The sequence below is a fragment of the Hylobates moloch genome, unplaced genomic scaffold (genome assembly GCF_009828535.3).
Source record: "Hylobates moloch isolate HMO894 unplaced genomic scaffold, HMol_V3 SCAFFOLD_25, whole genome shotgun sequence".
NCBI lineage: Eukaryota > Metazoa > Chordata > Mammalia > Primates > Hylobatidae > Hylobates > Hylobates moloch.
This window is the reverse complement of record NW_026652300.1, coordinates 1,860,221-1,870,762: the sequence shown is the minus strand read 5'-3', so window position 1 is coordinate 1,870,762 and position 10,542 is coordinate 1,860,221. Positions and strand designations below refer to the sequence as shown.

Genomic DNA, 10,542 nt, shown 5'->3' with positions numbered 1-10,542 from the left:
ATATCCTCTGAAACAGCTTAGGGCAACATGATCAAACAATGCATAAAAATAGTCCAGGTGCAGTGGTTCATGCTGTTATTTATATATTTTACTCATGCCAATATTTTACTTTGCTAGGCAAATTTGTCTGAGATTGGCTTCTGAGAAAGGCTTATGAAGGTAGGCATGTGGAAATAAAGCAAATGTTTCTCTTCCTCTGTCTTTTTTTTATCATAGAGTCTACAGAATTTTTATAATGGAGCACCAGCAACTCTCACGTTTTGAACCATGCAGCAATAGAAATGGATTCAGCCACTTGGGCAAATGCTTTGTCATCTGTGTGAAAGTTAAATTTATATATCCTTTTTATGACCAAGAAATTTCACTTGTTATTTATCCAAGATAATTCAAATAAGATGTAGACAAAGACACTTGTTTATGAATGTTCATTTCAGTTTCATTCATTACAGTCTCAAGTTGACAATAGTTCAGATGCTCATCAACAAGATAATATACCAACAGATGATAGTATATGCATAACACAGTTCTAGTAAACAAATACAGCAACTTACTCAGGCAGACAGTAACAAGGATCAAATAAGAAGTTGAGAACAAAAGAAATCATGCATTTCTTTTAGAAAACTTTAACTTGAGTACTTTTAAGAAAATTTAAAATGTCAATTTCTGCTTTTAATTGGAGTATGTATCTATTTATATTTAACGTAGTTAATAATACATGTAGGCTTATGTATAGTATTTTTCTGTTCATTTTATATTTGCCCATTGATTCTATTTTTCTGACCCATTAATTCCATTTCTCAGTAGATAGCTTTCTAACTTCTCCCAAGGAGTACAAGTAATTTTTAATGTTGTAATTTGTCTAATGGCCATTTATCTACAACTCTTTTTGAAATTACTTTTCTAGCTGATATAGGAAAGTAAACAAGTATCTTTTATTTAATATAGCCTATGGAATGTTTTCTTTTGCTTTTCTTTTTTTGAGATGTAGTCTCACTCTGTCACCCAGGCCAGAGTGCAGTGGTACAATCTCAGTTCACTGCAATTCCTGCCTCCTGAGTTCAAGTGATTCTCCTGCCTCAGTCTCCTGACTAGCTGGGATTACAGGCATGCATCACCATACCCCAGCTAATTTTTGTATTTTTAGAAGATATGGGGTTTCACCATGTTGGCCAGGCTGGTCTCAAACTCCTGACCTCAAGTGATCCATCTGGCTCAGCCTCCCAAAGTGATGGAATTACAGGTGTGAGCCACCATGCCCAGCCTATTTAATATAGCTTATAATAATAATGTAATTATTACTATTCCTCTTCACTTATAAGTAAGAATCTTAGTATAATCCAAATTAATTCCATATGTACTTTGGTGGCCATAAAATTAGTATCTACACATGTTAATGACTCTACAATGAAATGACACATATTACACTTTATATAATAAGGTGCCTTTAATTATATTATAAAAAAGGAAAGAAAATCTTTCTTTACCCTGATGAATTCCCCAATCATTCATTCCTTATGATCATGTTGTCCTTTAAATCTTTGAAGATATGTGTAGTTATGGCTTTAAAGTTGGTTGCTAAGTTCAATATTTGCACTATTTTGGATGCAATTGTTTTCTCTGCTTTTTCTCTAGAATACAGGCCGTAATTGTCTGTGTATTTGCAATAGATATTTATTACTTTTTCTTGGTGGATTGTACATTGCAGAGAATTTTGGTACTTACAACCTTTCAAGCAATTTTTGATTATTCTTATTATATGACTGGTTGATAGTCTTGGTTTTATGAAGGACTGGATTTATTTTTTTGTAAGTGTGTTTGTTTTTTTGTTTTCCAGTTAGTCTTAGATCAATTCTGTAAGCTCCAGTACATGGCATTAACTCCTAAAGTGTGGACTTTAAGAGTTTAACTCCACACTTTAGGAGTTAATGCCATGTACTAGAGCACCTTCTGACTAAGCAAGACTCAAACTCTAAAATCCCTTTCCTCTGGGTGGCAGCCAATGAAACTGGCACTTCAGTGTTTCAGTCTTCTGCTGCTGGTTTTGTTGGGATCTCCTGAAATTTCCCACCAGGAATTGACAGTTCAGTCCCTACTCCAGAACTTGAGTACAGTTGTTAATCAAATGAATCTTTTGTTTCAAGACATTCCATTGAGATACCTCTAGAAAAAAATGACATTGATTTTTTTTTTTTTTAGTTCGAATTATCTATCTCACAGCAGCTTATGTTGCTGTTAAGCTAAATGACAAAGTATAAATGTATAAAGCACCAAGTGTGTCTCCTTTCAGGAGTTAACATCTGCTAGTTTTGGCCTGCTTTTCATCATTACTCAATCTCTTTTGTTTGCAATTCCTATCTGTTGAACTGGTATTCATTTAAAATGCAATCAATGTAACAACATAAAAAGAGAAAAAACATAATATTATTTTTATATATTGTGCAAATTATTATAAAATTCAAAAGGCATTGATGTATTTAAAATGATATTTAGCAAAGTAGAGATGAAAGAGACATTCCTAAATCTGATGAAGAATATATGCAAAATATCTCATTTAGATATTATAATAGTGGCAAAATACATTTTAAAAATTATGAAAAAGTTAATAAGCCACTCTTCATCATGGTTCTGGATATCTTATTTAAGTAACTGAAGGAAAAAAATCATTATCTATGTATATAGGGAAGGAGGAGAGAAATGGAGCATTATTCCTAAGTGTCACAATCCAGTCAATAGAAAAATATGAAAGAAACTACGGACAAACTATGAGAATTATTAAGTGATTCTACAAGATTGTGAATAAAATTGTATTTTTATATCCCAGAGAGAATCAAAGAGCATTTTCAAAAAGATTCCACTTGAAATAACACAAGAACAGTCCAATAATTTAATATACATTTACTAATTTTGAAATTGTTTAAATATTCATGTAAGGGAGAAATAGTCTACATTTTTTGGTTCAAAACAATATTTTAAATTTATCTTTATAATATATATCTTCCATGCTACAAGGGGCAACAGAGAGAGTACCTGACCCCTGAGTTAACCTAGAGAATCAGTGTTTTTCAGAGATGAGATTTCTATTTCTACTTTATGTTTTCCTTTCAGTGCCAGTTTTGGAATTTGAACAAGAATCTCCACCTCACACTGACTGTGAGCCATAGCAGTGTCTGTTTAACACACCCAGTATTAGCACTACCTCCTGCACACTGCTAAGAGCAGCCAGTGCTCTATGGGCTGGAGTTTCCGCCAGAGGAGTTTGCAGAGTGCCCAAGGAATGTAATCAAGAAAAAAACCTTAGGATGCTTTGACCCAACAAAAGAGAGGAACAAACCCTAGGACAGTTGGCAGGAAAATAATATAAGATAGAATTGTATATATACACACACACATACAGAATTTTATATATGGAATTTTCTATATATTTTTGGAATTATTTTACAGATAATTATATATGTAGAATTCTATATATTTATAATGATATACATAAAACTAGAACACATATGCACACATTATATATAAACACACAGACATATATACACATACACTGTGTGTATGTATATATATACTATTGTTAAAACAAAAACTTTAAGCATATTAAATTTAACAGAGTTTAACTGATAAAGAAACATTGCAAAATCAAAGCCGCAAACCATAGCGGCTCAGAAAGTTTCTGGCACAGCCAGATAGTCAAAGAAGATTTATGGACAGAAAAAGGAGAATGAGGTACAGAACACAAAATTGATGTACAGGAACAGCCAGGTGGGTTATAGCAGGGTGTCCCTTATTTGAACATGGTTTGAGCAGTTGCCTCCCTTTGACTGGCCAAACTTGGGGGTGGGCACAAGAGGATGTTTCAGTCTGTTTAAACATCCATTTAGGTTCCAGTTCACTATGTACAGAGAACCATAAGGATGAACTTAAAATATGACAGAAGCCAGTTTGATGCTAAACTAAATTTAACCAATATATGTCCTAATTACTAATATTTCATTTTGTCTTCCTTAGAAATCAATTTCAAATTAACTTATGATTGAAATATATTATAGTAAAGTGTCAAATCTTGAGTCAGAAAGATTGCTTGAGCTCAGGAGGTCAAGGCTTTGCTGAACTATGATCACACCACTGCACTGGGCTGCCAGGGCAGCAGAGTAAGACCCCCAGCTCTAAAAACATAATAACTAAAAAAGTGTTTAATCCTTTGTTGAATTGTAATTGCATATACAGAAGAGGAGGTCCAAACTCTTTAATAATTTCTTTTTACTTAACAGAATAACTCAATCTCTTTTGTTAGTAGAGTTAAAATAAGTATTTTTGTGCCATTTTTCTTGGTTCTGGATTGAAATCAATTAAGACAATGTTGTGTTTAATAGAAACTGAATGAGTAAAGTGAAAAATCACCTGTGATCTGTGTAGGAGTGATTATTTCCTACCAAAAAAACAAAACCGAGACTTAATGGTATTTTTTTTAACTTACTCATAGGGCCAACAGGAAGTAGGATAATTTCGACTGCCAACAGTTTCATTAAAGTTTTCACAGGCTACATTTCCTCTCAGATAAAATGTCATACCTTTGCCATATATAATCAAAAGTTAACACTCTTATAAGAACAGACTTCTATTCTGACATGCAAGCTTTGAAATATATTGCCTATCACCCATATGGCCAGTTTCATTCCAATTCCATGTAAGTAAACTTAATATTAAGTCAGTTCCTGCTTAAACATTTTTAGGAATCCACAGAGGGCAACGAGTGAAATTGCATGTGGTTCTTGTCTTTAAAAATATTGACCTTGAGCTTAACTTACTGACATCACTCTGCACTAGTCTTTCACAATTCTGCCTGTGAATTTAATATCCATGTTCAATAATTAATCTAAATATTTTCCCCTTATTTAGTTTCTGCCTGTAGGTAATGTATACATCTTTTATATTAGTAATATATTAGTAATGTTTTATTTGTCTTTCTTATAATATTTAATATTTGTGTATATATATTATATATACCTGGGTATCCATAATACAGGTACACTCTCTACATGTTTAGTGGGATCAGTCAGACCCCAAACCCCAGCATCACACAATATACCATTGTAACAAATCTGTAGACGTACCGCTGCATTCAACATAAAATCTGAAATTTAAAAAATGTATGTATTTGTTCTATACTCTTCCTTAGATAGACTATATATTTCTTGAGGCAAATAACGCTGTCACAGATTGGTTTTCTCAATAAATTATTTTTTATTGAGACTAAACATTTCAAGGCACATTTTGCTACAAAATTTTTTGAAGATTTGATGTCATAAATGAGAATCGAATAGCTTTATCTCTTCCTGCATCACCATCTATAATCTTTGCTTTCTATTATAGCCTCAGTAATTTCTCTAGGGGTCCTTCTTTAATTTTTTTCTGAATCTATGGCCATTGTCTGAACATCATTTTTTCTATAAGCCTGTACTTCCTAAAATGTTAATCCATAATAACATTTTGAAATATGGCATTATACATAGATTTCATTAGAGTTTGCTCTACACCAAACCCAAACTACTTAAAAAACAAATCCAAAAGTACATTTTTGTATCCAGGTGCTCTTTTATTCCCTGAATAAATTTCACTGGTACAGTCTATCGAAAAATGTGTATCTTGCATTTTTCATATACCTAAGCTTTCAGTTAGTTTTCCTGCATGCAATCAAAATACAATTAAGATTTCCTAGCAATAGGGTGAAATAGGGCACTTAAAGTCATGAAAAACACCACAACCTACCAAGTAACATAATCAAACTTTGTCAATTTACTTAGATATTGTGGGTCAGAGTCAGATTTGTGTGTTATTTATATACTCTCCTTTTATTTGGGCTGAAAGTATGTTTCTTATGAAAATAATAAGTGTGATTCAATTGTTGTAATTTTTTTGCAAATCTTTTCTGGCTGCTATTTAACATTTTGTTAAAATTGTGTCAGTTGTAACAATTGGATCAATTATAACAATTGCATCAATTTTAACAGTTGTATCCATTGATACTGATACAGACCCCTTCCAGATACAATGCATACCTCTTCCTGGATTAACATATTGTCAGCTTGATAAAGGCTCTTGAAAATAATCTTTAAAGATAAAATTATACAAAGAGCTCAGAATCACTGCCATTTGTAGCCACAGCATGTCTAAGGTTGATTTGATTTGTCAAACTGCAACCATTTCAACTTACAATCTTTAGACCTACATTTATGACCTGTGTTCATGGAAGATTTTGTATAACCATGTTATCTCTTCATTTTATCTAAGAAACACTACATAATTCTTGCTTTCATTCAACAAAAGGTAAATTTGCATTTCAAATACTTTGAATAATTTGTTTTCTCCTCCTCTTTGGAGAGTGTCCTTAATCAGTTCATCACAATTTGGAAGTATCCACCTCAGAAATGTCTAGAAGACCTGCTTACCTTTTAATGGTATTAAAATTACTTAGCTTAGGTATTAAAATTAGCTTAAATTCAAGTTTCTGTCTCATGCTCAGCAGGCTTTTACTACAATTGTTCATGTTCTTGCTTTCATCATTCTCATATACAATTTTTAATTCATAAATTACTATGGCTGTCCCTAATATAAGAAAAACATTATTTTCAGCAATACATTGCATTGTGTGAATATACTTTACTCGAGTTCCTTTCCACAACCGTGAAAATGTCTATAAAAATTCATGAAACATGAATTTATACTATGTTTTTAATTAGAATAAGAATACTCATGATCTCTTCCTACAAAAAAATATTTTTTCTCATCATTTCATAATGATTAATCCTTCTCAAAGTGTTTCTGCTTGATGCTTCTAATCTTTGTGTTAAATTATAGCACAGGTAAATATTCTAGTTGTAATTTAAAATGACAACTCTGAATATGAATGAAAATATTTAGAAGTGAACATATGACTTTATTCTAAATGCTTTCAATAGGGATTGTAAAATAAAATGGTAATGTTTTCCTTATTCAAATAAAATTTAGAGGAATAGAATATATTCGGAAGATCCATTGTAAGTTCTTCTAAAGAAATCTGCAAAAATTTCAAAAAGAATTATACAGTTACTTAACTTTTTTTTCCATTGCTTTTGGTAACAAAATCACATTTTAGAAAAGATTGAATCATTGTGAAGTGAAAGGAAATGGAAAGAGGTATAATGACTCACAAACCTTTTTTTTTGTTTAGTGTAGGTCAAAAGAAGAGTTTCATGGAAGTAAAGGTATAGTATTACAATTGTAAGCTTGCTTTCTAAATAATTCACAGTTATTTTATCATGGAGTTTCTCAAGAACTTCTCTCTGATGTGTCCCAAGTTCTGACTGAAGTAGATATACAAGCAGAAATATCCACTAGATAATTATTTCTTTTGATGGTTTCATCATCATGTAATTCTAGTTTCATCCAGCCTGACAAGTCCCTGGGAATATTGATGCAGCATTGATTCATTTTTAAATATACTCACTTTATTGAATTACAATATGCAGACAGAGAAGTACACAAATCATATGAATACAGCTCAGTGAGCTGCCACCACATCAGGATGCTGGAAAAGCACTATGCAAATCCAGGTATAGAATGATGGAAATCTATACTATGCGCTTTTGCAACTCTGCCTAAGTGTTTTATTCAACATTGTGTTCACCAAATTTATCATACTGTCTCACTTGGCACTGACGCATTCATTTTTCTTGCTATGTAGCTTTCCCAAAATCTCTTTATGGATCTTTTGTTGATGGTTACCTTGATTGTTTCCATGTAGTGATTATTAACAAAATGCTATCATGAACTGTATTGTATGTGTGCCAGTAGGTTTACTGTGTACAATGTTTTCTTGGGCACATATATTGGAGTGAAAATTCCAGGTGCTAGGGAATTTACTCATTCAGCTTTAAGATATTTTGGTTTTGTTTTTGCTTTTGCTTTTATAGGGAGGATCTTGCTCTGTCACCTAGGCTGGAGTACAGTGGTGTGGTCATAGCTCACTGCAGTATAGAACAACGGGGCTCAAGTGATCCTCCCAACTCAGCTTCCAAAGTCATGGGAATACAAGTGCTCACCACAGGCACAGCTAGTTTTTTAGTTTTTGTAGTGTCTGGGTCTCACTATGCTGTCCAAGCTGGTATGGAATTCCTGGTTTCAAGTGATCCTCCCACCTAAGCATCCCAAAGTGCTGTGATTATAGGTATGAGTCACTGTGCCCAGCCAGCATAAAGTTTTATGTGCTAGTTCAGGAGACACACATTCTGACCTGTTTTGTGAGTTTTGTTTTGTTTAGTTCAAGTGAGTATTTACTGCTATATCATGGTGGTTTATATCCCTTCTCTTGTTGCTAGACATTTTTATTAAGTTTATTGGGAAATTAGATATGCTTTTTTAAAAAGCTAGTAAATTATTCACACATTTTCCTTTGGAATCCATTATATATTTTGGACATAAAACACAAATTCTTGTAGAATATATTCATCACATCTATAAAGCTTTTTTCTTTTTGGAGGCAGGATCTCACTATGTTTCCCAGGCTGGTCTCGAACTCTTGGGCTCATGTTTCCCACCTCAGCCTCCAGAGTAGCTGGGATTACAGGTGCACATGCTCTGCGGGGTATAAACTTTTATTCTTGTCATGGCACCTTTTGAAGAACAGAATATTTGGAGTTTAAGTAAGTACAACTTACTAATTCTCTGATTAAATTACGATGAAACACATTTTCATCTTCTTTGAAAAACTCCTACTTACTCTAATGCCAAAAAGAACTCCTCCTGCTAATACCTTCTAAAAATTTATTTTCTGTTCCACAGCTAGATTTACATAATCAATACTTGGAATCATATGCTTTTGTTTCTGTTGTTTTGTGTTTTTTTGTGTGCATAGCACTAAATGGGACTACATGAGTCCTTCAAATTGATATCCTGCCAATTATTGAGAAGATTATTCTAACAGCACTGAATTTTTCAGAAAGCAAAATATGTTGTAGATGGCTGGCCATGGTGGCTCATGCCTGTAATCTTATCACTTTGGGAGGCCTAGGCAGGTGGATTAATTGAGTTCAAGAGTTCCAGGCCAGCCTTACCCCCATGATGAAAACTCATCTCATCTTAAAATACAAAAATTAGCCAGGCATGGTGGCACATGCCTATAATCTCAGCTTCTCAGGAGGCTGAGGCAAGAGAGTCATTTAAACTTGGGAGATGGAGTTTGTAGTGAGCTAAGATTGCACCACTGTACTCCAGCCTGGGAGACAGGGACTCCATCTCAAAAAACCAAAAAACAAACAAACAAACAAACAAAAGCAAAAAAATAAAAACCCAAAATGAAAACAAAACAAAACAAAAACTTTGTGTAGATATCTGCCTCTTTCTGGATTATATGTGCTTCCAATTTCAATAGAACATTGTCTGTCACCTTCTCAACTTGTATGCTTTAATAAAACAAATGAAAGATACCATATTGGAAAGGCCAGCAAAGTGGCCTCCTGTCAAAAATCAGGTAGGAAGGGAGGCCCTGAGTGCTATAGCCCTTAAAAAATGAACCCAGAATTAATGAGCCTTCCTTTGAAATCATACACCTGAGTTAAAATTTGTTTGTATTCTACAAGAAATCATGAGGCAGAAAACCCAGCCAAACTGAGTTCAGGTTCTTCAAGCTGTAGAAATTGTGAGATGGTTTGCTGTGTTGTTTGCAGCTACTAGTTTGGGAAGCTAGTAGGTATGAAGCAATACTATTTTTAGTGGATGATTTAAAGATTCAATTTTCCACCCTTAAATTATCACTGTTTTGAATTAATATTATCCTTCATCACCTCCAGGCAAAACGCTGGAGTCAATGTAGGATTTACTTGATGTTTGTTTGGCTTGGTTTATTTCTCCCTGGAGAATATCTGTCCTGTAATGATTTGTGTTAAATACTCAAAATCAGTGTTTCTAAGTATTGTGTCTTATTTTGATTGTTTATAAATGGAAGGTAGTTCTTGCTTTAGCAGCATATATACTAAAATTGGAGTGATACAGGAAAACTTAGTATGATCCCAGCACAAAGATGATATGCACATTCATGAAGCATTCAATACTTTTCAGTATTTGACAGATCAATGAGATAGAAAATTAACAAGGCTATTCAGGACTTGAAATCAGCTCTGGATCAAGTGGACCTAGTAGACATCTACAGAACTCTCTGCCCCAAATCAACAGAATATATATTATTCTCAGTGCCACATGGCACTAATTATAAAATCTTGTGCATAATTGGAAGTAAAACACTCCTCAGCAAATGCAAAATAAGGGAAATTATAACAGTCTCTCAGACCACAGGGCAATCGAATTAGAACTCAGAATTAAGAAACTCACTCAAAACAACACAATTACATGAAAACTGAAAACTCTGCTCCTAAATTACTCCAGGGCAAATAATCAAATTAAGGCAGAAATCAAGAAGTTCTTTGAAATGAACAAGAATACAGAGACAATGTACCAGAATCTCAAAGACACGGCTAAGGCAGTGTTAAGAGCAAAATTTATAGCACTAAA

At 33.4% G+C, this 10,542-nt stretch overlaps 1 non-coding gene across 1 annotated transcript; it reads left to right on the top strand.

The window, feature by feature from the left end:
* The first annotated feature begins 9,986 nt into the window (after positions 1-9,986).
* LOC116812321 (U6 spliceosomal RNA) lies at positions 9,987-10,089 on the top strand. Its single transcript, XR_004370631.1, has one exon. It is a non-coding gene; the product is annotated as a U6 spliceosomal RNA (small nuclear RNA).
* The last annotated feature ends 453 nt before the right edge of the window (positions 10,090-10,542 follow it).